The sequence below is a fragment of the Sus scrofa genome, chromosome 8 (genome assembly GCF_054392235.1).
Source record: "Sus scrofa isolate SSC_HxYL_T2T_F1_AM1 chromosome 8, Sscrofa_HxYL_maternal_Yorkshire_Landrace_v2.0, whole genome shotgun sequence".
Classification (NCBI taxonomy): domain Eukaryota; kingdom Metazoa; phylum Chordata; class Mammalia; order Artiodactyla; family Suidae; genus Sus; species Sus scrofa.
In genome coordinates this window covers 108,757,554-108,785,000 of record NC_139390.1, presented here as the reverse complement: position 1 = coordinate 108,785,000, position 27,447 = coordinate 108,757,554, and the positions used below count along the sequence as shown (strand labels likewise).

The 27,447-nt window shown below is 38.3% G+C and overlaps 1 protein-coding gene, 1 long non-coding RNA gene and 1 other non-coding gene across 14 annotated transcripts in view; 2 read left to right on the top strand and 1 right to left on the bottom strand.

Annotated features, from left to right (window-relative positions):
- The window catches only part of SMIM43 (small integral membrane protein 43), a 116,420-nt gene that overhangs the window by 81,769 nt on the left and 7,204 nt on the right, over positions 1-27,447 (bottom strand). The gene's annotated exons all lie outside the window — the stretch shown is intronic.
- Positions 1-27,447, top strand: part of LOC146400973 (uncharacterized) — a 77,659-nt gene that overhangs the window by 43,150 nt on the left and 7,062 nt on the right. For both annotated transcript variants that reach the window (XR_014813819.1, XR_014813818.1), the window contains exon 2: positions 2,566-2,608. This is a non-coding gene — a long non-coding RNA (uncharacterized LOC146400973). The remainder of the gene's footprint in view (positions 1-2,565; positions 2,609-27,447) is intronic.
- Positions 18,546-18,652, top strand: LOC146400974 (U6 spliceosomal RNA). Its single transcript, XR_014813893.1, has one exon. It is a non-coding gene; the product is annotated as a U6 spliceosomal RNA (small nuclear RNA).

Below are 27,447 nucleotides of genomic sequence, written 5' to 3'. Positions count from 1 at the left end.
TACTATAGCATGTGTCATAATTTCCTTCCTTGTAAGGCTGAATGAATGGTTTTCTATAATGGTTAACTTCATGTGTCAACTTGACCAGTCCACAGGGTGTCCAGACATTTGGTCAAACATTCTGAGTATGTCTGTGAGGGTGTTTTCAGATGAGATAAACTTTTGAATTAGTAACTGAGAAAAGTGGATTGCCCTCCCTAGTTCGAGTGGGACTGATCCAATTAGTTGGAAGAACTGAAAATGGGCTGACCCTCCCGTGAGCAAGAGGCCTGATTGCCTTTGAGTTGGGACATCAGTTTTTTCCCTGCCTTCAGACTTGAACTGAAACTTGGTCTCCTCAGTCCTTGAGCTGCTATTTTTCAAACTGGAACTACATTTTCAGCTTTTCTCAGTCTCAAACTCACTGACTGCAGACTTGGAGCTTCTCAGCTGCCATAATAATGTAAGCCGATTCATTATAACTGTATCTATCTCCCTCTATCTCTATCTAGCTAGACCTCCTATTTGTTCCATTTCTCTGGAGATCCTTGACTACTACACATTCCATTGTTTGTATATACCACTCTTGTAGATAGGATTTAAGTAAAATGAGCTTTACCATGTGAACTAAAACATTAAAGTAATTTACTTTGGCTACGGGTTATAGGAAGGCATATACATATCCTTCCTGAAGAACTATTTCCTGAGGAGCTTAAATATTCTTAATGTAGAATGTCACACTGCTATTTAGAATATGTGAAAATTATTTCTTCTCAGGGTTTTGTGTATTTAGAGAGGCCAGTTCCATGGAGGTTAAGGTAAAGGCCTGGTATTACTCCTCTGTGATATTTCATATTAGAAGGCCGTCGTCATAAATACTGGTTGGGATCTACAATAGAAACCCTTGGTCAGAAACTAAGGCCTTCACTAGGAAACATACCAGATGTTCCTTCTGTAATTACCACCATAAACCAGCCAACAAATGACCGCCCACCCAAGCCTCCCACTGGCTTTGCAGCAGCTGTGAATCAATCCAAGGAACCTTCTAACCCTCCCCATGGAAATCATTAGTTCACACTAGAGGCTGCTGGCTTGGGACAGGCAGAGTCTCTTTGTATCGCTTCATTCGTATGTACTTTCTTTTAGCTTCATGGATGTAAGCCCCTAAACACCAAGATGACTGGCACCCTAAAGAGGCAATATCTAAAGCACCTTTTCAAGAATTCAAAAGTTATGGATTACAAATTCAGCAATAAATAGATCATTCTATCATTTTCTGAGACCTGTGAAACACTGTAAAAACACTGTTCAGAGTGCGTGTGAAACTGATGATACTAGAATATTAATACCAGCATGAGGTTTTCTTTTGCTTTGCTGCAGGTACTGTTGGTTGCGCTAAATGATGCGATTACAGTGATCACTCAGTAATGAAAATGAAGCTTTGTGGCATCTGAAGAAAATGTATATTCCTTGTTGGCTGTTGCACACCTGGCTCTTCTGTGTGCTCTTCCTAATCATGATCTCTTCATGGGGTGTATGGCTAAGCTGGTGGGCTGTGACTGTCACTAGACACCACCAAGAATTTTGCTTCTCCACCCATCCCAGCTGGTAGTTGAGCTGCTTCTCACCTATGAGGAGAGACAAACCCATAACTCATTATATAAAACTCAGCACCTGCTACCTACATATTTTTTGGTTCTTCGTATTTTATTCTATCTTGTATATTTCATCAGGTGAAAGATAAGAAGTCTGTTGCAAGAGAAAAACAGCCATTTATCCGTTTCATCACTTTGCTGATGCCTTAGCTACACTTACCAGTATAATTTTTCCTCTTCCTTCTCCACATTTCTTAAGCTTTTCTATAGTTGTGCAAAGAACCCTGGTGAGAAACTTAAAAGGCCTGGGTTCTAAGCATCCCATGCTAGCATAATCATCTAACATTGGGCATGTCTTTAATTAACTTCTCCAGCTTCTGCTTCCAAAATTAGGGGACTGAACATAATTATCTCCATGTCCCTTCTGGTTCCAAAATTCAAATGACTTATCATTTTTACTGCCAAAACCAAGGGTGGTGGAAAAGTGAGATTATCTGGGTGAATTGCGCCCAGCTGCCATGATGATGGGGTAGGCTTGGAACCCAGAGTGCCTTCTTTCAGGAAAGCAATTTGCTCTGGGAAGGGTCTCTGACACATTAACAGAAGAGGTTAGTGAACTTCTGCTCACTGCTTACCCCGGCCATGACATTTTTCCTTTTACTTTAAGAAAGCAGAGTTTCTCCGGTGGAACCAACTTATCAGCAGCTCCCTAAAGAAACCACTTTTTTACTATGTGCAAACCATGAAGCAGGACTCAACACAATGTGGGTTCCTTTAAAAGAAAAAATCAGGTCACGGAGCGTGAATGAACAACAAAGAAGTTACTGAAGGAAGAATGTAGACCACAGAGCAAACCCACATGCACTAGACATTTCTGTTGCTCCCAAAGGCCCTGGTTGCCTCTTTGGGCAATTTTGTATGTGCTGTCCTTCTTAATACCTTTCTTCCCCAACAAAGTCATTATTTTCCCCCCCTTTGTTTTCTTTGTTAGGCAGGAGACCTGAGCACCAACCTGAGCTGACTTCTACCTGCAGGTAGGTTTAAGTTCTCTTCTAAATAAAACTCAGGCCCACAAGGCATTCTCCTATGAGCTGCCAAGAAGATATTTTTCCCCTGAGCAATTCACATGATATTTCAACATCTCCAATCAAGTCCAAATCATTTCCAAACAAGAAAGAGTGTGAGAGGGAGTTTCCCATTGTGGCTCAGTGGAAACAAATCCAACTAGTAGCCATGAAGATGAGGGTGTGATCCCTAGACTTGCTCAGTGAGTCTGGGATCTGATGTTGCCATACGCTGTGGTGTAGGTCGTAGACACGGCACAGATCTGGCATTACTACGGCTGTGGTGTAGGCTGGCAGCTGTAGCCTGGATTTGACCCCTAGCCTGGGAATTTCCATATGCCATGGGTGTGGCCCTAAAAAGCAAAAAAAAAGGGGGTGCAGAAAAAAGGGTGTGAGAGAAAAACTATTTTGTGAAGAAGAAGACTTCCCAGGTAGGCTGGTGAGAAAAGGACTTCACACTAGTGCAATTGCATGCACTTTTAAAATTCTCTTTCATGTAAGGATGAATAAAACTCCATTGTATGGGCTTAAAAATGAAGCTTTCTACATCCCCAACACCCTAAGAAAAAGGCTTTGTGAGCTTTCACCTACTTTGAACTAAAATTGATTTCATTATAAAGACTATTTTTTAAAAGACTATTTAATACTAAAGAGTATTTAAAAAAAAAAAAGACAAATTAAACAACACTTGGAGTTCCCATTGTGGCTCAGCAGAAATGAATCTGACTGGCATCCAGGAGGACACAGGTTCAATCCCCGGCCTCACTCATGGGTTAAGGATCTGGCATTGCTGTGAGCTGTGGTGTAGGTCACAGACGTGGCTCGGATCCCAAGTTGCTGTGGCTATGGTGTAGGCCAGTGGCTGCAGCTCCTATTCAACCCCTACCCTGGGAACCTCCATATGCCTTGGGTATAGGCCAAGAAAGAAAGAAAGAAGTTAAAAGAGTATTGAGTGTTTTTGTTATCAGGCAGTTGACAGTCCATATTTTATATTGTCTTTAACATCACAATAACCATTTCACAACATTACTATGAAGCTGGCATATTTGGTGTGCTATTTGGTATTCATGCTATTCTAGTGAGGTTTTCTCTGCCAAGGAAATAGTGTGACAAAATTTGCTCTCAATTTGAACTCAAGAAGAATATTAATTTAAAGGACAACTGTTTGCCCATCCAACTATTGTTAATCACATTTGTAAAACAATTCATGCATAAGGGCAGTGTGTTTCTAAAACTAGCCTACACACTGTGATTTAAAAAAAATACTATGAAATTAAATTGTGAAATAAGCCTTGCAAAGATGTCAAAATTATACTCTTTAGTTACTGAAATACATAAGGCATAAAATAATCCTATGTTTCATAAGTAAACTATTGAATGAAAAACATATAAGCTTTTCTAATGGAAAGTAAATGCACAAATTGTTTAAACTTAATCCCTGTAGATCAACTTTGTCAAAATTTAATACTTGTTAAATTGCATATCTAGTGTGTTTTAAAAGCACACAGAATTAAGCATTGCTTCATAGTAGAGAATGGTGATTAAGTGCCTGAGTTTATAGCCAGGCTGCTTAAATTAATTAATTTTGGCTTCCCTCCTAATTAACATGTAGCCTCAACTCTGTGAATTAATTTCCTCAGCTATAAAATGGAAGTAGTAATGATACACTCAACACTGGGTTGTGGTGGAGATTAAATGGATTAAGATATATAAAGAGCTTAGAACATTGCCCAGAACATGGAAAGGGCCCAATTAGTCCACTATTCTTATTATTAGTTCACAAGTCAGGATATTTCACATAGCAATGACAGTGCCGATCTGTGACTACATGAACCATGAACAAGCTGTACGATTCATTGCCTACGTCACTAATCATATCTACCATTCTCCCGATCACGTTTCTGCCATTAAATTACATTAAAAACCTATTATAGGGAGTTCCCATTGTAGCTCAGTGGTTAATGAATCCGACTAGGAACTATGAGGTTGCAGGTTCAATCCCTGACCTTGTTCAGTGGGTTAAGGATCCGGCATTGCTGTGAGCTGTGGTGTAGGTCACAGACGCGGCTCAGATCCCGTGTTGCTGTGGCTGTGGAATAGGCCCGTGGCTACAGCTCTGATTAGACCCCTAGCCTGGGAACCTCCATATGCTGCAGGAGCGGCCCTAGAAAAAGAGAAAAGGACAAAAAAAAAAAAAAAACCTATTATAGTTCTTCTCTAATGTTTATATTTTTGACACATTCAGAATTTAATTTTTGATGAGGTGTAAGATAGAGATCCACCCTTATTTCTTCCTTTATTATTGCCTGTTTTCTCAAAACCATTTATTCAATGAACAACCCATTTTCCCTCTATCTATTCACTCTCCCATAACCTCAGACCAAATTTTCTTTTTTTCTTTTTTTAGGGCTGCAGGTACGGCACATGGAGTTTCCCAAGCCAGAGGTCAAATCACTGTGTAGCTGCCAGCCTACACCACAACCATAGCAATGCCAAATCTGAGCCTCATCTGCGACCTACACCACAGCTCATAGCAGTGCTGGATCCTTAACCCACTGAGCGAGGCCACAGATTTAGGCCACGGATCAAAACCTCATCCTCTTGGATAATAGTCAAGTTCATTTCCACCGAGCCTCAATGGGAACTCCCCCACATTTTCAAACTAGGTTTCAGATATGCCTGAGGGTACATGAATACTTTCTAAAGGGCACAGGAGCATAGTTAGTTTTATAGTTATATACAGATCTTCAAGTCCCATTTACTTTTTCCTAAAGTCATTTGCCTGAGAAGATTCCAATCACCGAGAATTTCTCTCTTTCTCTCCTTCTCTATTTAAAAATAGACTTTATTTTTAGAGCAGTTTTAGATACACAGAAAATTGAAGGGAATGTGCATCCCCACACACCCTTTGCCCCTACACATGCACAGCTATCAACATCCTCCACAGTGCTACCTGTGTTACAACTGATGAACCTGTGATGACATATTATCACCCAAAGTTCATAGTTTCTATCACAGTTCACTCCTGGTGTTGGGCATTCCATGGATTTTGACAAAAGTATTTCAAAATGTATCCACCATTATAGTATGCAACAGAATGGTTTCACTGCCCTAAAAATCCTCTGTGCTCTGCTTGTTTATTTCTCTCTCTCCCTGGCAATCACTGGTATGTTCATTATCTCCACAGTTTTGCCTTTTCCAAAATGTCATGTAGAGTCATACAGCATGTTGCCTTTTTAGATTGGCTTCTTTCACTTATCAATAGTCAAGGGGCTCTTTTCATACTCTTTCCAAATTTCCTCTCTTTTTAACAAGTCGTATGTTTTAGCTGTTTCTAATCTTAACACTAGACTTTGCCAAATGAATAATCCTTTAAACAAGTCCTTTAGTCAAGGCACCATAACACAACTCCCCCAATCCAACTCATTAAGAGATACATTTCCAATAAATTGTACTTTTTAGGTGACAAGAAACACCCTTTGTCTGCTGAAAGGCTTCAGTGGTTCTCTCTTCCTGCCCCATTAGGCAGCCTAACAATGAGCTGGCTCAAAAATGGGGTGAGAAGGCTTATAGCTGATATCAGCCTCACTAAGCTCCAACTACTTCTCTTTTCTAAGAAAGTCAACCCACCTCTAGGAAGCTCCTAATTAAATAATTAAATAAATGCTTCCTGTCCTCCCTCAGTGCCCTAGGTTTACATAAGTGGGGCCCTAGGCTTAAACACCTCTTGCTGTGGGATGAGAGACTGAAAGAAACTGTGTCCTATTCTGCTGTCTCTTAGCTATGACTTTCCATCAAACATTGTCTTATGCCTCCTTTGTGAATTGTTTAGGGATCTTTGTGCCAACTAAAAGTCATATAATAATTGTTTATCAAAATTCATAATTTATGATGCTCTAACAAGTGCATATTACTAGTATTTATCATAAGTCAATCCAAAAGAAATTGCTTTATACATATGATCATAGGATATATATTTGATATGAAGAAGCATGACAAGAATGTAAATAAAAGACTTTCAACATAAAAGCCTATTTATTACATTGGAATAAAAAGCTATGGGGAAGTTGGTAGATGCAAACTATTACATTTAGAATGGATAAGCAATGAGGTCCTACTGTACAGCACAGGGAACTCTACCCAATCTCTTGGGGTAGAATATAATGGCAAATAATATGAGAAAAAAAAAGTATATATATGAATGACTAGGTCACTATGATGTACAGCAGAAACTGACAACACTGTGAATCAACTATACTCTAATAAAAAAGAAAAGACAAAAAAAAAAAAAAAGCCATGGGAGAAGTGGACTAGAAATGGAAGTTGAAAGAGAAAAAGAAACAATGTGAAACTTCTGTTAGGAGCTTGTTTATCAGCGTTTTGAATGGATGATAATGAATTCAAATCATTTTGTGGCACTTTTATTCCTACTGAAGAGTGATAAGTAGCTTTGTTTTAAAATATAGATGTTTGCAGTATGCCATAAAAAACATCCTTTGCTACCAGTCAAAGTTATAATGAAAAAAATTTAGAGGCCAATTTAAATTATTTCAGGGGAATAGAGTTTTTTCAAAAAGATTTTAGGAGGATTATTATTTTAAATATCCTAAAAAGAATCAGACTGCTTATTATACCTGTGCCACCTACTCCTCCATCCTCATACTTGGCTGGAATTATTCAGGCTCTTTAGGTGTGAGTGTGTGTGTGTGTGTGTGTGTGTGTGTGTGTGTGTGTGTGTGTGTTTAGGGGTGCCAGGTACAAATGTTATTTAATACGAGCCCAGCTATCCTAACAGTTGCTCAGAAAATATTTCTTGAGATAACTGAATTGAAAATAAAATATTTATAATTTTCAATAAAGGCAAAATAGGATATAAAGATAAGTGTCTGTCTCACTGTTTTCAGAAGTTTGCTATAATAGTGGATTACAGGTGGTCTGAACTCCAGAGAATATAGTCCTTGGCTTTATCCTGCCAAATATTCTTTTTTTTTCCTAATCAGCCACTTTTATAAAAGGCTTAGAACTTTGCTGCTTGAAGTGTTTTCTGTGGATCAGCAGTGTTGGCATCACCTGGAAGCTTTTTAGAAATTCAGATATTCAGGCCTGGTCTGGGCTTTTGAATCAGAAACAGCAGTTTAATAGTATTTCCAGATGATTCCAATGCACATTAAAGTTTGAGAAGCTGTAGCTTGGTGGCACCTAGTTGTCTTGTTATCTCATGGGTAACAGCCATATCCAGTGAGGTTCCTGTTCCTCGCTATCTAAATGTATTCTTGGCTGTTCCAACACTACCATCGTCATTAACAATACTAATGACATCTATCTATAGACCAACCAACTGGGCATTTTTATATACATTATCTAACTTGATCCCAACTGCATTCTTCAATTTGGAACAAAGTGCTTTGTGCAAAGTGCACAAATTCAATTCCAACAATTTGAAGAGACACAAGTAGAGCTTCCTGGATTGTTTTCAAACATGAGTATGCTCTAAATTCAGAGTCCTTTGTAATTATTTTCAAATCTATTAATATCAATAATCTTCACTCAAATATATTTTGTTGTTGTATTCCAGAATATTTTAGAGAAAAAAAATATTGTTAGTGATTTAGGGGTGGGTTGGTTTTATTATTATATTGTAAAAATCTAGATCTGGAAAGCATGTTAATAAAACTATGTTAAGATGTCAAACAGCTTGTGGAAGAGAAATTAATAATCAAAAACACATAAAGCAGCTCTAATAAATCTACAAAAGGGTTTTACATGTCTAATTGTACATGTACTGCCTCAGGGACGAAGTAAAGAAAACACTTGATATTAACTTTATATGTGTACAATCCACAGTTCCCCCCTTATGCATTAGATAGAATATCAAATGATAAAAAAATGCATCCCCAACCTGAAGGAATTTTTATTCATAAGAAGACACTCAATGTAGAGATTAAAGAAAAAAGTAGAAAACACAGGGCAGAATATGGAAAAAAGCTTTATAATTTAGTATTGTATATATCAAAGTGATATAAATAAGCAGAATGAGGTGGGATTAGTAAAATAAAACTGAGATAAACATTTATTTCATGGCTTTCCAGTTCATTTCTTTGTCCCCATTGCTTGTTATTGGGCTGCCAAGACAGAAGGTCTGCAGGTGGGTGGGCCAAAGACCAAACATGCCCATTGCCAAGGAGAGGTGGGAAGAAAGCAATGGGGAAGATGCCCACAGAGATGGAAGGCACTTCTACATGGAAGGTCAAAATCTGTATTGTATTAAGGGAACTACCGATAAAAAATCAATATACCAAATATCAATATTTCATTCCTCCTATCAGGAGGTCACTCATTCATATTTAGACATGTCATTTTTGAGGGATCATATCTAGAAAGTTGGACTACTTAGACTACTTTGGCAAATCTGGTCAATTCCTGGGGTTCTAACAACATGTCCCTAAAACTCAGGAAACTCTGTTCTAGACCAAAAGTAACAACAGCTTTGCAATTGTAATGAGTTACTTCTTGTGCCAAGTCTCTCCAGTCATAGGGACGCTAGGACCCCCTGTACCAGTCTCTAAACCTCTTGTGTGGAGTCAGTGTAAGCCCATGAACAAAGCCCATCTTGGCTTCATGGAGGTTCATCAGCTCCTCACACACACCAACATTACTTATATGCAATTCACTTAATACAGATTGTGACCCTCTCCTCACCCCACTTCCCACACGTACACATAGAATAGCCACTAACATACCACATCTCTGAGGACAGCTTTTCCATTGCTTATTTCCCACCACTCCTTGGAAAAAGACTTGTGTTGTTGCCTTTGCTTCTTTCTTCTACCCACCCACCTGCAGTCATTCTTTCTTGGCAGCTCAAAAGAACTTGGCACTCCTAAAGTAACTACCAATGGTGCGCTGCTTCACCAAATCGGGTTCTGACACCATGCTCTGCTGCCAAGGGCCCTGCCTCCCTCCAGCTGTTCCTCTATTTCTTCCCAGCAGTGTGACGCCCACAGAGAGGAGTTGGGGGTGGCGGGGGGGGGGACTTGGCCCCCAGCATTCCTGTTTCTATCCCTGGGCTGTGCCGAAAGCTCTTAAGTACCTGATACAACTATGAGTTACTGAACATAAGGCTTTTACAGAGTTTGGGCTAATCAAATGAGCACAGTTAGCTTTGTACTTTGGGACAAAATGAATCCTGTTCATTGAGGTCACAAGTCTTGAACCAAAAGAGCTATCATAGCCTGAGGGGAGAGATCACAGGGTGAAGCTACCTCCTTTCAGTCCACAGGGCTGGTTTCTTTCTTTCTTTTTTTTTTTTTTGGTCTTTTTAGGGCCACACCTGCATATGGAGGCTCCCAGGCTAGGAGTCGAATCAGAGTTGTAGCTGCTGGCCTATATCACAGCCACCACAACGCCAGATCCGAGCCATGTCTGCGACCTATACCATGGCTCATGGCAATGCTGGATCCTTATCCCACTGAGCGAGTCCAGGAATTGAACCTGTGCCCTCATGGATGCTAGTCAGATTCGTTTCCACTGTGCCACGATGGGAACTGCAGGGCTGCTTTCTAAGAGATCAGGTAGATATAAGCCAGACATTTGAGCCTGCCCAGACAATGAGTTGGTAGGCAGACCTTGTACTTGTCCCTGACTTTTATCTCTGGCACGTAAAGCATCTCTGTTAAATTAATGGGGGAAATATTCCACCGCTCTAATACATTCACTGGCTTAAGTTCTATGTAATTCTTTCCAGTGCTTATTCTCTGAATTTAGTTTTATGCACAGTTAATCAACTACCTTGTAGTTCTTTCAGGATAAAGTTGAAAGTACTGCCATTTAAAACCACTTCATGAACATATACACCGATCACTTTCTCTGTGAAAAGCAGAGTTTCAAACTGCCTTCTCAAAACCTGATTACCAAAATATTGACTAATCTCTTATAGAAAAACAGAATTCACTGAGCAGCTTGTGAAATACATTTTGGATGGCTAAATATGCCGTGGGGTTTTTTTTTTAATTCTGTAAAATTTCTCAATTCTGAACAAATTTCCTTAGGCATTTAAATCAATAGTCTGGCTGAATGATACTTGGTACTTTGCCTTACCTCAACTGGCTTTGGTATCCTCCATACTATTACACATGATGAAAACACCATCTGTCCTTCTTGAGAAGGTTCTGAAACTACTTCAAAGGAGAGTAGTTTCATTGAAATTTAACTTAATGTATACAATGTTGGCAAAAGTTCTGGAAAATAATCTTGCTTAACAGTTCTCTCATAACAAAGATGTATGGTTATTTAAAATAAAACGGTGTTGTCTAACTTGAAGAATTATATGTGTTTATTAAGTCTATCATAGTCGTGTTAGTGGTACTTTTATGCAAAATATGGTTAGTAATCTATTTTTTATACATAGTGAACATTCACAGCTCCTCTGCCAAAGAGGAGTAAACCTCAAATTAATAGATTTCTAACTTTTGGCAAATTACCTTCTTTATCTACGCATCAAAATCCTCACCTGCTCAGGGTTGTTGGGAAAATTAAATGTATGGAGGTTGCTTTGAATGTTGCCTGGAGCACAGTGGAAATGCAAGAGTATCAGTGAAGATTACTTCTGCGGGGCAGCACAGTGCAGGCTTGCAGTTGCCAGTAACTATTCTCCCATCTCCATCCTATTCTTTTTTTTTTTTTTTTTTTTTTGCTTTTTTAGGGCCGCACCCGCTGCATATGGAAGTTCCCTGGAGAGGAATCAGAGCTCCAGATGCCAGCCTACACCACAGCCACAGCAATGCTGGATCCAAGCCTCCTCTGCAACCTACACCACAGCTCATAGCAATGCCAGATCCTTAACCCACTGAGCAAGGCCAGGGATTGAACCCGAATCCTCATGGATACTAGTCGGGTTTGTTACTGCTGAGCCACAACAGGAACTCCCTCCATCTTATTCTTGCTCTTCTGTCTTTTATTAAGTACCTGCCATGTTTCAGACTCCAGTGCTAAGGATATAAAAGTGAATAAAACAGATTCTCCAGATGGAGCTGAATGACAGACACAGCCAGGCAAACAGACCCCATTAAATGTACGCCATGAATGCTTTGAGAACACTGAGGGATTTTCAGGAAAGACTTCCTTTCTCTGAGCTGAAAGGTGAAGAATGGTTAGGATTTAGCCAGGAAAGAAACATGGGGTAAAGTTTTTCAGGCAGAGAGAGTCCCAATGCAAATGCCTTGAGGTGAGAGAGAACTTGGTGCCTTTGAGTAAGTGATGATAATAAAGTTGAAAATCAGATAAAAACAGAAGTGTTCCCAGATTAAACTAAGGAAACAAACAGGGACTAAATTATAAAAGGTATGGTAAATCATGGTGTTTGGAATTTATCTTAAAAGTTATGGGAATCATGGAAAGGTTGTATGTAAAACAGCATGGTTAGATTTCTATTACAAGCATCATACATAATGTGGAAAATGAACTCAAAGAAAAAAGACTGAACATCAAGTTGGCAACTGATAAAATAATTTAGGCAAGGAGGGAGTTGTTAGAAAGACGCCAAGAACAGCATCATGGTTACTGGATACTGGGGTACTGCCATTCGCTAGAGGGAATACAAGGAAGAACAAGCTTGGGAAGAAAATGAGTTCAGTTGTGGACACAATGAATTTCAAATGTGCATAAAGTTTCTGGAGACATCCAGGGTCCAGAAGAGGTCAGGGCTGGTAAAATCTATTTGGAAGTAATTAGCAGATAGTTGGTAATTGAAACCATGAGAGTGGGAAACTTGGGAGAGTATAAAAAGGGAAACATTATTTGGGACAGAATCCTATGAAACATTAACCTTTAAGAGATGAACCGAGGAAGAAGAATCCCCAAAAGGGTTTGAAAAGGAATGGCCAAACAGGTTAAAAAAAAATCAGGAGAATTAGAAGGCACTAAAGGCAAGAGAAAAAAGAAGTACTTCAAGAAGGTCATCAAAGTCATGGGAAACACATATCTCCAGAAGATAAATGATACCAAAATAAAAAATAAAAAACAAGACCAGTTTCCACTGCTTTTAAAAGCAAGGAGATATAAGTCAATCTCATTTTCACACACAGAGACACTTACATGTGCATACACACACACTCACACAGACTTTAAATCTGCAAATAACAAGTTATGTTCCTCTAAGATCCACCAAGTCTGCTGTCTTATTTTCCTTCTCTTACCTCTCCCATCCTTTGTAGTTGCACTGCAACTCACCTGCAGCCCTCATCAGAACAAAGGGAAAAAGTGTCGGGGGTGGGGGCGGGGGGGTGGAGAGGGAGGAGAGACATGGTGAATAACTGAGTTCAGTGACCAAGGCTTAATCCATTTCAGTGGCACCCAGATTCTAGCTGTTGTATGGAAACACCCCAATGGAAGTCACTTATTATCATTTAAATGTAAATTTTAGAAATGAAATGCTGACTTGACCAACTAGTTATGAATTTTTATTCTCATCTAACAATTCAATTGACCTTTGGAAAATTTAAGGAGATCACAGGTTATACATTTTAATAATTTAGAGCTTCTACTAATAGCTTTTGCTTTAGACTATATTATTTATAGGCAGAAATCAAAATATGCATAGCTTAACCTCTTTGCTATATTTAGATAATCAGAAATTACTAAGGCAAACATGCAATTGGAAAGGTTAGCTGCAAAGAAATGAATAACTTTCAAAGTCCAGCTTTAACTCAGGAATTCAAATGTATAAAAGTTCTAATTGGTCAAGAGGTTCAATGTATAAAAATTTTAGATTTAATTTTTTTTACTCCTTTAAAGCATATGGTTCAGTTAAAAGAAATAGGATTTATTTAGATAGCAAAAGAATGTCAGATTATATGACTCATATCCTACCTAAATTTTTCTGTTCCTGTTGGAAAATTTCCTCTAACAGATGAGTAATCTTATTTTATGCTGGTTCAGCCCCATGATTTGATACAGTGATATGTTTGAAATGAGTTGCTAGCTGCATGATTCAAATGCTCTTTGAGTACAATATAGTTATCTCCTTACTTTAATAAAAAAATTGAAATTATATAGAAAGTTTCTAACAATCTTCATTGCTAATGAAGTACACCAGTATTATAAACCAGATTTTCATCCTGAAGAGAGCCAGAAGTTCCCCAAATTTAAAAAAAAATGCAAAAAGGCAAATATGTAAATGATTAGCTTGACACTGATTTCAAGAAAAAAAAACTAAAATAGATTCTTAAACAGATGGTCTGTGAGCATCTAGAAATGCAAGAGATGACCATCAGGAGCCAGCATGGGCTCAGTACAAGCTTCACCAAGTAATCCAGTGTCCTATCAAAATAGGGTTATAGGGAGTTCCCATTGTGGTGCAGCAGAAACGAATCTGACTAGGATACATGAGGATGCAGGTTCAATCCCTGGCCTCACTCAGTGGGTTTAGGATCCAGCATGGCCATGAGTTGTGGTGTAGGTTGCAGACGCAGCTCAGATCTGGTGTGGCTATGGCTGTGGCGTAGGCGAGCAGCTGTGGCTCCAATTCGACTCCTAACCTGGGAACTTCCATATGCAGTGGGTGTGGCCCTAAAAAGCAAACAAACAAAAAACCAGAGTTATTAGACTCATAGAGTCAAAAAGCTGATGTGACATACACAAGGGAATCTAAAAACATAAAAATAATTCAACTATTCAGCCATAATAGAGTATGTAGGTATTCTATTTACTATGATATAGTTTACTTCACCTTTCAACAAATACTTACTGAGCACTTACTTTGTATCTTGCTTATACACTACTTCTTTTAATATAGTTCTACCTATGAGTTAGAAACTGCTATTATCAAAAGCAGTGAAGTATATGGCTTAAGCACACATACTTGGAGCCAGACAGCATCCATTCAAATCTGACTCTCACTTAAATGGCTGTGTGACTTTGCGAAGTCACTTGATCTTTTCCTCGTGTTGATCATCTATGAGATGGGGATGATGATTATAGTAACTCCCTTGAAAAGGAACTGTGAAAATTAAATGAACCAATGTATGAAAATGCCTTAGAAAAAGTATCTGGCACATAATAAGTGGTACATGAGTTTCCTCTATAAAAGCTCCATTTTGGCAAAGATGACATGTCTAAGACACCAGTTTCCCAAGCCAGATCTAAACCAAAAGCTGAGGCCAAAGCCCATGTCCTAAAGCACTACAAAAGTAAAAAAAAAAAATTTATAGCCTACACCACAGCCATAGCAACACCAGATCTGACCCACATCTGCAACCTACACCACAGCTTGTGGCAATGCTGGATCCTTATCATACTGAGCAAGGCCAAGGGATCAAACCTACATCCTCCTGGATACTACATTGGGTTAACTCACTAAGGCACAACAGGAACTTCTAAAATTTACATTTTTAAAAATTTGTGACATTCTTACATGATTTCAAAGAAGCCTTAATATCCACCCACTTCTTCCTACCTTTGTTTTAATGATGTACATATACCTAAGTTTTTTGGGAAGCTATTTCTGGGCTCCTGTGATGAAACTATCCTAGAGCCAAAAAAGCTACTTAAGAAATTGGGTCTGCAAATTTGAAATCTACAGCTCTCATGTTTAAAAAGGCATACTTTTATGCCCTGGAGAGGTGTTAACCTCATTTAATAAATAATAAATCTTATAATAGACAAAGAATTGTAGCTAATGTTTATTATGACTAAATATGGGCCAAGAACCATTCTAAGTACTTTTCAATTACTTTATCCTCATGACCACTTTATGGGGGTAAATAAAGCCCCATTTTCTTTTTCAGAGAGGTTTACAACTTGCCCAGGATCACCCAGGTAGCAAATTGGAAAGTTGTAATTTAATCCAGGCAGCTGGAGCCTGGGCTTTTTATACATTAAACTTCCTCTCAAGAAACCAAGTCAAGGTGTGCTAAATACTTGCTGAACCTCAAAGAAGTCTCCCTGTTTGTTTCCAGCAAGCTTCCTCAGAGTCTATTAGGTCATTTTGAATGCTAAAGTCCACTGACTTATTTCTTCAAATGCCTCCTCATCAGAAAGGCTATCTTCCTGATGATGCTGTTGGTACAGTAACCTCTGGGCCACTCTCCTTCACTCATGTCTGACTTGGCTTTACTTCTTTTTCTATCACTTATCACTGCCAGGCAGTTTTCATTTGCTTATTTGTTGATTACCTTAGTGTTCACCTGTCTCTATAACATAAGCTCTAAGGGACTTCATTTATTTTATTTACTACATCATCCCAGTACTTAGAACAGAGCATGGCACATAATTATGTTCACCAAAAATATTTCTATGAATGACTGCATTCTTGCATACTTGTTATACAATCTAATTTATATCAGAAACATAGATGCCTTTTGATCCCAGCATGCTGGTCCTCCTCCCACCCAGACCAGAACATCGGGTCCATCCCCCAGAGTCTCAGGTGGCACCACGGCAGCATCCTCGGTGAGGATTTGGTGGAAAGGGTAGGGGTTTGTCCTTCTGCCCAGACCTCTGCTGGGCTGACTCACAGGAAGTGGTAGCTGTGCACTGGGCACAGCAGCTCCAGGATTCTGCCCTCCCCGCAGGTCCACCACCCTCACCCTCCACCTGGGCCTTGCTGTGTGTCCCGTAGGACAATGAAGGGCTTACAATCTTTGCACTTCTGTGACAGTCTTCCAAATGTTCTGCCACCGACTTTTGCCAGAAGCTGTTTTTAAAAAAGCCCTTCCCTTTGTGGATTTCTTTGTCTGAAGATCACTCAGGGTGACCATGGTTCCGCACTTTAGCCTCACGAGACAGCTAGCCAAGAAATATCTATCTCTGAGACTGGAGCTCAACTTCTCTCCCAAAAACAACAAAATTCACAACTAAAGGCTGAGCAATCTTCAACCAAATGGACCAGAAACCTTAAAAAAGATATCCTACTCCAGAAGACAAAGAGGAGGCCACATCAAGGGGTAGGAGTGGTGATTATGCGATATAAGCAACCCCATACCTCCCAAGTGGGAAGCCCCACAGACTGGAAGCTAACTGGTTCACGGAGACTCACCTACAGGAGTGAGAGTTCTGAGCCCCACATCAAACTCCCAGGTATGGGGATCTAGCACTGGGAGAAAAAGCCCCCAGAGTATCTGGCATTGAAGTCCAGTGGGGATTGTGTGCATGAGCTCCATGGGACTGGGAGAAATGGAGACACCATTCTTAAAAGGCACACACAGACGTGCACTGGGTCCCAGGGCAAAGCAAAGTCTCCATAGGAATCTGGGTCAAACCTGACTGCAGTTCTTGGAGGACATCCTGGGAAAACAGGGGTGAATGTGGCTTGTTGTGAGGGAAGGACATTGGAAGCAAAGCTCTTGGGAATATTTAGCAGCATGCCTTTCTCTGGAGGTGGCCATTTTGGAAAAATCAGACCCCACCCATCAGTCAGTGCTGAGAAGCCCCTGAATAAACAACAATCCAGGTGGGATCACAGCCCCGCTCCTCAGTAAACAGGCTACCTAAAGACCCCCCCCCCCAGGCACACAGCACCTCTAATCCTATCCAGAGACTAAGCCCCACCTACCAGAGGGACAAGAATCAGCTCCACCTACCAATGGGCAGGCATCAGTTCTTCCCAACGGGAAGCCTACAGCAAGCCCCCATACCAAATTCAGCCACAAGGGGGGCAGACACAGAAGTAAGAGAGGCTACAACTCTATTGTCTACAAAAAGGTCACCACACCAAAAACCTATAAAAATGAAAAGACAGAGAACTACAACTCAGATGAGGGAGAAAGAAAAAACCCCAGAAAAACAGCTAAGTGATAAGGAGATTCTCAGCCTCCAGGAAAAAGACTTTAGACTGTTGATACTGAAGATGATGCAAGACATTGGAAATAAACTGGAGGCAAAGATGGATAACTTACAGGAAACACTGAGCAAAAAGATACAAGATATAAAACTTAAGAAGAGATGCAAAATATAATAACAAATAAAAAATTCACTAGAAGCAGCTAACAGCAGAATACAGGAGGCAGAAGAACAAATAAGTGAGGTGGAGGACAGATTAGTAGAAATCACAGATGTGGAACAGAAAAGAGAAAAAAGATTAAAAACAAATGAAAAGAGTTTCATAGAACTCTGGGACAATGTTAAACGCACCAACATCCGTATTATAGGGGTGCCAGAAGGAGAAGAGAGAGAGAAGGGGACAGAAAAAATATTCCAAGAGGTAATAGCTGAAAACTTCCCTCAGATGGGAAAGGAACTACTCACTCAAATCCAGGAAGTGCAACAAGTACCACATAAAATAAACCCAAGGAGGAATACGCCAAGATACATATTAATCAAACTGACCAAAATTAAAGACAAAGAGAAAATATTGAAAGCAGCTAGGGAAAAGAAACAAACAACATACAAGGGAACCCCAATAAGGTTATCAGCAGATTTTTCAGCAGAAACTCTGCAGGCCAGAAGGGAGTGGCATGTATACTTAACATGATGAAAGGAAAAAAACCTACAACCAAGATTACTTTACCCAGCAAGATTCCCATTCAGATTTGAAGGAGAAATCAAAACCTTCACAGATAGCAAAAGCTAATTCGGCAACACTAAACCAGCCTTACAACAAATACTAAAGGAACTTCTCTAGGCAGAAAAGAAAAGACAGCAACAGGAAACAAAAATTCCACCAATGACAAGGCTCACCAGTAAAGGTATGTATACAGTAAAGATATGAAATCATCCATTCACAATTATGCCACCAAAATCAGAAATCACGAGAAGAGGAGGGTACAAATGCAGGACACTGGAGATGAACTTTCAATTAAGAGAGCAACAACTTAAAACAATCTCATATACATATAGACTCTTATATCAAAACTTCAGAAAAACTGCAAACCAAAAATCTACAATTGATACACAAATAAGAAAAAACAACTCAGTGCTCACTTCGGCAGCACATATACTAAAATTGGAACGATACAGAGAAGATTAGCATGGCCCCTGCACAAGGATGACACTCAAATTCGTGAAGCGTTCCATATTTTTTCAAAATTATAAATGAAAAAGGAGAAATCACAACGGATACTGCAGAAATACAAAAAACCATAAGAGAATACTATGAACAACTATATGCCAACAAATTTGACAATATGGAAGAAATGGACAATTTTCTAGAATCTTACAGCCTGCCAAAACTGAATCAAGAAGAAACAGACCAACTGAACAGACCAATCACTAGAAATGAAATTGAAGAGGTCATAAAAACACTCCCTACAAATAAAAGTCCAGGACCAGATGGCTTCACAGGCGAATTCTATCAAACATATAAAGAGTAACTGGTGCCCATCTTCCTTAAACTCTTTCAAAAGGTTGAAGAAGAAGGAATACTCCCAAAGACATTCTATGATGCCACCATCACCCTCATTCCAAAACCAGACAAAGATAACACCAAAAAAGAAAACTATCGGGCCAATATCTTTGGTGAATATAGATGCAAAAATTCTCAACAAAATCTTAGCCAACCGAATCCAACAACATATCAAAAAAATTATACACCATGACCAGGTTGGGTTCATCCCAGGTTCACAAGGATGGTTCAACATATGCAAATCAATCAACGTCATACACCACATTAACAAAAGAAAAGTCAAAAATCATATGATCATCTCAATAGATGCAGAAAAAGCATTTGACAGAGTCCAACATCCGTTCATGATCAAGACCCTCGCCAAAGTGGGTATAGAGGGAACATTCCTGAACATAATCAAAGCCATTTATGATAAACCCACAGCAAATAGAGTACTCAATGGGGAAAAACTAAAGCCTTCTCACTCAAATCTGGAACAAGACAGGGATGCCCACTCTCACCACTGCTCTTCAACATAATTTTGGAAGTCTTAGCCACAGCAATTAGACAAACAAAAGAAATAAAAGGCATCCATATAGGAAGAGAAGAGATCAAACTGTCACTGTATGCAGACGACATGATACTATACATAAAAAACCCTAAGGACTCAACCCCAAAACTACTTGAACTGATTAATAAATTCAGCAAAGTAGCAGGATATAAGATTAACATTCAGAAGTCAGTCGCATTTCTGTATACCGGCAATGAAATATTAGAAAAGGAATACAAAATACAATACCTTTTAAAATTGCACCTCACAAAATCAAATACCTGGGAATACACCTGACCAAGGAGGTCAAGGACTTATATGCAATAACTATAAATCTTTAATCAAAGAAATCAAAGAAGATGTAAAGAAATGGAAAGATATTCCATGTTCCTGGATTGGAAAAATCAATATTGTAAAAATGGCCATACTACCCAGAGCAGCCTACAGATTCAATGCAATCTCTATCAAATTACCCAGGACATTTTTCACAGAACTAGAACAAACAATCCAAACATTTATATGGAACCACAAAAGACCCAGAATCGCCAAAGCAATCCTGAGAAACAAAAACCAAGCAGGAGGCATAACTCTCCCAGACTTCAAGAAATACTACAAAGCCACAGTCATCAAAACAGTGTGGTACTAGTATCAAAACAGACAGACAGACCAATGGAACAGAATAGAGAACCTGGAAATAAACCCTGACACCTATGGTCAATTAATCTTTGACAAGGGAGGCAAGAACATAAAGTGGGAAAAAGAAAGTCTATTCGGCAAGCATTGCTGGGAAACCTGGACAGCTGCATGCAAAGCAATGAAACTAGAACACACCCTCACACCATGCACAAAAATAAACTCAAAATGGCTGAAAGACCTAAATATACGACAGGACACCATCAAACTCCTAGAAGAAAACATAGGCAAAACACTCTCTGACATCAACATCATGAATATTTTCTCAGGTCAGTCTCCCAAAGCAACAGAAATGAGATCAAAAATAAATCAGTGGGACCTAATCATACTGAAAAGCTTTTGCACAGCAAAGGAAACCCAAAAGAAAACAAAAAGACAACTTACAGAATGGGAGAAAATAGTTTCAAATGATGCAACCGACAAGGGCTTAATCTCTAGAATATATAAGCAACTTCTACAACTCAACAGCAAAAAAACCAATCAATCAATGGAAAAATGGGCAAAAGGCCTGAATAGACTGTTCACCAAAGAAGATACAGATGGCCAGCAAACACATGAAAAAATGATCAACATCGCTGATTATAAGAGAAATGCAAATCAAAACTACCATGAGATACCACCTCATACCAGTCAGAATGGCCATCATTAATAAATCCACAAATAACAAGTGCTGGAGGGGCTGTGGAGAAAAGGGAACCCTCCTGCACTGTTGGTGGGAATGTAAACTAGTACAGCCACTATGGAGAACAGTTTGGAGATACCTTAGAAATCTATACATAGAACTTCCATATGACCCTGCAATTCCACTCTTGGGCATATATCCGGACAAAACTCTTCTTAAGAGAGACACATGCACCCGCATGTTCATTGCAGCACTATTCACAATAGCCAGGACATGGAAACAACCCAAATGTCCATCGACAGATGATTGGATTCGGAAGAGGTGGTATATATGCACAATGGAATACTAGTCAGCCATAAAAAAGAATGACATAATGCCATTTGCAGCAACATGGATGGAACTAGAGACTCTCATCCTGAGTGAAATGAGCCAGAAAGACAAAGACAAATACCATATGATATCACATAACTGGAATCTAATATCCAGCACAAATGAACATCTCCTCAGAAAAGAAAATCATGGACTTGGAGAATAGACTTGTGGCTGCCTGATGGGAGAGGGAGGAAGTGGGAGGGATCGGGAGCTTGGGGTTATCAGATACAACTTAGAATAGATTTACAAGGAGATCCTGCTGAATAGCATTGAGAACTATGTCTAGATACTCACATTGCAACAGAACAAAGGGTGGGGGAATAAATGTATACATGTAAGAATGACTTGATCCCCATGATGTACAGCAGGAGAAAAGAAAAAAAAATCAACTCAAATACAACACTAAAGATAGTCATCAAACCAGAAGAGGAGGAGAACAAGAAAATAAGGGAAGAAAAAGAGCAGTAATTTATATCAGAAACAAAAATTAAATAAAAATCCCACAGATGTCTATTAATTTCAGAATTCCCTTCCAGCTCCTATTTATATGTGGATACTATTTCTTTTTACAGACATGTACTCATAACATAGCTTCATTCTGCCTTTTTAGATAACTTTCAATCAGATCAGATTAAAAAATCCAATGCTGAATGGACTTTTCAGGCATTTTCAGGCTTTTTTAGGCTTTTTTTTTTTTTTAAGTAAAAGCAAAGTTGGGCAAGGATTTTCAATTTGCATATTATAAGTCATTTTCCCCTGCATTTTATATTGATAGAGGTAGAAATTACAGTTCTAATCCAGTAGTGCTTAACTAAATTAAGATTCTTGAGATAAAAACCATGTTTCCAGGCCACCTCTTAGAGATCATTAAAAAATTTTCTTAGTCATGGAGTTCCTTTTGTGGCTCAGGGGTTAATGAACCCAATTAGGATCCATGAGGATGCATGTTTGATCTCTGGACTCGCACAGTGGGTTAAAGATCCCAGTTGCCATGAGCTGTGGTGTATGTCACAGATGTGGCTAGGATCTGGTGTTGCTCTGGCGTAGGCTGACAGCTGTAGCTCTGATTCAACCCCTACCCTGGGAACTTCCATATGCAGTGGGTGCAGCAATAAAAGAGCATTAAAAAAAAATTCTAGTCACTAAAGGAAGCACACTTCAGTGATACAGATCTAGCATTTTATGTGCTACAAATTTCTTCACAAAATATTTTAGCAGTATTTTGATGAACTCCAAGTTTGCAGAAATGTCAAATGGAGATTTTTTTTTACACTATCAACAAGATGAGACTAGGCCAGTGAAATATGAAATCCAAAAGTAATGCTTACCTGAGAAGAGTCTGTGGTAGAAATTATATTAGCTATTGCCTCTTAGCAGCTTACACAACACACAGTTATTACATCACAATTTCTCTGAGTCAGGAATTCAGGCACAGCTCAGCTGAATTTGCCTAAGATTCTTTTCTTAATTAAATTTATTTTTTTTACTAGGGTATAGTTGATTTACAGTGTTGAGTCCATTTCTGCTATACAGCATAGTGATCCAGTCATATGTATATATTCATTCTTTTTCTTATATTATCTTCCACTATGGTCTATCCCAAGAGGCTGGATATAGTTCCCTGTGCTATACAGTAGGACCTTATTGTTTATCCATTCTAAATGCAATGGTTTCCATCTACCAACCCTAAACTCCCCATCCATCCCACTTCTTCTCCCCATCCCCTTGGCAACCACAAGTCTATTCTCTATATCTGTGAGTCTGTTTCTGTTTTGTAGATAGGTTAATTTGTGACATATTTTAGATTCCACATATACAACCACTATGGAAAACAGCATGGAGGTTCCTCAGAAAATTAAGGTTCTCTCTTAAGGCTGCACTCAATATATTGGCCAGGGCTGAAGTCTCATCTGAATGCTTCATTTGGAAGCATCTGTTTCCAAGCTCACTTATGTGATTGTTGGCAGTATTCAATTCCACTTGCACTGTGGATTTGTGAGTCTCAGATTCTACATGGCTATTGGCTGGAGGATACCCTTAGCTCCTTCCCACATGCCCCGACCCCCCACAACATAGAAACCAGCTTCAAAGCCAACAAGGGAGACAATCTGCTAGTAGGATGGGAATTGCATTCCATCTAATCACAGAACTGTCATCCCCTCAATATTGAGATTTTTCTATTGATCAGAGGCAAGTCACTCAAAGGGAGAGGATTACACAGGCTCTGAATGCATGGAGGTGGGGATCACTGGGGGATACCTGATAGGCTGGTACCACTGAGTACTCTCTCAAAATAATGCCAGATTCCTTCTTAAAGAGATGAGCCCACAGGATACCACCTTCTGGCCTTGACTGTTCACTGTTAACTCACTGGAAAGTGAGCATCATCTGTGTTTTCACACTTCGGCTAAAGCTGCTGCTTCTGAAATGACCTTAAGTCTTTCTTCCTAGATAACTTTGGGAAGAAGAAAACAGGGTAAAACAAGAAAGGAAGTAGAAACTTTTCCTCCAAAGTCATTTATTTGAATCAAGTGTTGGTCAGTGATATAAGAGCAGCACCCCTGGGTTTTGAGGCTAAAGTAGAGGGTGAATGATGTACAAACAAGTTACACTGTAAGAGTCTCTCAATCAAGAACCAACACCACTTCTGCACATACAACTTCTCCTACTGCTTGTTGATAAAAGCTCAGTACCAGTCTCAATCTTCCCTGTACACAAGCTTTGGGATTACAGTTGTATCTTGTCATGTCTCTTTGCATTAATGAGCGCTACTTCACGGTTGTACTTCTAATTGTGTGTCAAGTCTAAGCATAACAAATTGAGTTTGAATAATGTAGTAACAGCAGTTTATTTTTCTATATAGATGTCAGTGGCAAAGTAATCAAGTGAGAAAGTTAAGGTCCTCACAGAGAAAAGAAATAAGTGGGTTTGGTGCTAAGGTGAAGCTCATATACTTGGCAAAGAAATGGATCGCCATACATGAGAATCAGGACAGTGTAGTGGTTATGAATACAGTCTTTCAAGAAAGACTACCTGGGTATGAATCCTGGTTTTTGATTTGCTATCTGTGTGACTCTGGGCAAATCACTCACTCTCTCTGTGCCTTGAGTTTCCCACTTGTAAAACAGTTAACTTTACCTCCCTCATAGTGTAATTATTAGGACTAATATTTATAAGTACATAAGGCAAGATCTGGTGCATAGTGTTAAATGCATGTTTCTTAAATAAAAGAATCTATTTTAGGGCTTTACTTAAAGAATTAAAAGTAAGTTAATTTTTATAAGTGGACACTAATATTATAAAAGGACTTATAAAAATATTACATTTAAAATCTTCAAATATTTAAAATATTACAATATTTAAATATATTTAAATGTTATATTTAAAAGTGGACTTATAAATATTATATATTTTATAGTATAAAAATATTATAAAAGGACTAATATTTATAATTTAAAATATGTATTTTAAATATTTATTTTCAATATTAAAATACTTATTTAAAATTTTTATTTTAAATATTTACTTTAAATATTAAATATATTAAAATATAGAATATATAAAATATTAATATCAATATACAATATAAATTTTATTTAATATATTTGTAATATTTACTTACTTTAATTATTAAGTATTTATTATTAATTATTATTTAAGCTTTTGCTTAATATAAAATATTTTAAAATAAAATATAAAATACTTATTAAAAATTTTAAATATTAAGATTAAAATATATTGAATACACTAAAGTTTAAATATTAAAAATATTAAACTATAAAATAATTTAAATATTTATTAATATTTAATATGTATTAAATATTGTTTAATAAATATAATATTTAATATATTTAAATATTATATTTTTAAGTGGACTTATATTTTACAAAAATATAGAATACTTTAAAAGGACAAATGTTTATTATTTAATATATTAATATTCAATGTTAATAGTTAACATTTATAAGTGGACTTATAAATATTATAAAAGGACTTATAAATACATGTATATATTTAAATATTATATTTAAAAGTGGACTTACAAATATTATATTTTATAATATAAAAATATTATAAAAATACTACTATTTAGAAGTGCATATGGCAGGGCCTGGTGCATAGTGTTATATGCATATTTCTTAAATAAAAGATTCTATTTTAAGTCTACTTCATATGACTTTCAGTTTCTGGTCCAACACAAAGTCAGCATGGAAGTTGTCACTCCTGTCAATATAACAAGGAAAAAGCTAAACTAAAAATCAATGACTTTTCTTAGATCTATCACAGAAGTGAGGTCACAGGACAAACCACTGCCACAGAATTTGGAGAGATAGAGAACACATTTCATCAAAGCAGAAACTCACACAGAAACCTCTATAGAACTATTCTGTGGTAGGAAGCCTAAGCTGTAAGGGACTGATTTCTGGAGACTCAGGGGAGACAAGTCTGAGAGCTAAAAATTCTAGTAGGGAGGCACATAGAGGGTAGTTCCCACACTTTTTTGAGTTTCACCTCCAGAAGCCCAGCCAGTCTCTCACAGGGCGAGGTAGAATCTCCTCATGTTTCTGGCAAGGGGAAAGGGCCATTTTGATATAGGACCAGAACACTCCGTTCTTAACAAGACCTGTCCCCAAAAGAAACTATTTCAGCAGAACCCAACAGATTTGGGTTTTACAAGAGGCTCACTAACCTGGGGATAGAGAATGACCTAACTCCCACTGCCCCTAGACTGATGGTCTCACCTAAGGATCACTTGTAAAGGTCACAGCCCAGGGACCCTGACACACTAAAAATCTGAGACCAAATCACAGGACTCTAGAATGCTCTCCACCCCTACACTTTACCAACACATCACAAAGCCCCTTATTCTCCAGTTCCTTTTATCCTGTACATAATGTCTGGTTTTCAACAACAAAAAAAATCACAAGGAATACCAAAAGACAAAAAGTACAGTCTGAAGAGATGGAGCAAACATCAGAACCAGTTATGGCAAAGATATTGGAATGATCAAAGTAGGAATTTAAAACAACTATAATTAATATGCTAGGGCTTGAATAGACAACGCACAAGAACATAGGAGACAATCTAGATGATCTTGGGACTGGAGGCAACTTTTTAGATACAACACCAGAGACACAGTCCATGAAAGAAAATTTGATTAGTTGAACTTAATTAGAATTAAAAACTTCTGCTCTGTGAAAAACACTGTCAACAGAAAGAGAAGACAAGCCACAGATTAGGAGAAAATATTGCAAAAGACTTATTTGATAAAGTGCTGTTATCCATAGTATTCAAAGAATTCTTAAAGCTCAACAAAAGAAAATGTAAAACTCAACTTTAGGAGTTCACTTTGTGGCTCAGTGGTAACAAACCCGATTAGTATCCATGAGGACACAGGTTCGATCCCCAGCCCCGCTCAGTGGGTTAAGGATCCAGTGTTGCTATGAGCTGTGGTATAGGTCATGTGCATGGCACACATCCTGTGTTGCTGTAGCTGTGGTGTAGGCTGGCAGCTGCAGCTCTGATTTGACCCCTATCCTGGAAACTTCCATATGCCTCAGGTGTGGCCCTAAGAAGAAAAAAAAAATTAATTTTAAAAAATAAAAATGGGTAAGAGATGTGAATAGATACCTCATCAAAGATTGATAGATGGCAAACAAGCATAGGTATTTGCTCACTGTATGTTCAACATGTCATTAAGGATTTGCAAATTAAAATAACAATGAGATACAGCTACACACATTTTACAATAGTCAAAACACTGATGCCAAATGGCAGTTCAGATGTGGAGCAACAAGAACTCTCATTGTTGGTGGGAATGCAAAATGGTACAGCCACTTGGGAAGACAGACTGGCAGGTTTCTTAAAAAGCCAAGCACACCCACACCATAAGATTCAGCAGTTGTACTCCTTGGTATTTACCCAAATGGTTGAAAACTTATGTCCACACAAACATCAGCATATGTTTGTTTAAGCCGCTTTATTCGTAATTGCCAAAACTTGGAGGCAAACAAGGTGTCCTTCAATAGGTGAATGGATAGACAAATTGTGGCACGTCCTTAGAACAGATTATTCCGAAGTGAGATATCAAACCACAAAAAGGACATGGGAGAACCTTAAAATCATATTACTAAATGAAAGAAACCAACCTGAAAAAGCTAAATACTGTATGAGTCCAACTATATGACATTCTGGAAAAAGGTAAAAAAGGGGTAGTAAAAAGATCAGCTGTTGCCAGGAGCTAGGGAAGAGGGAGG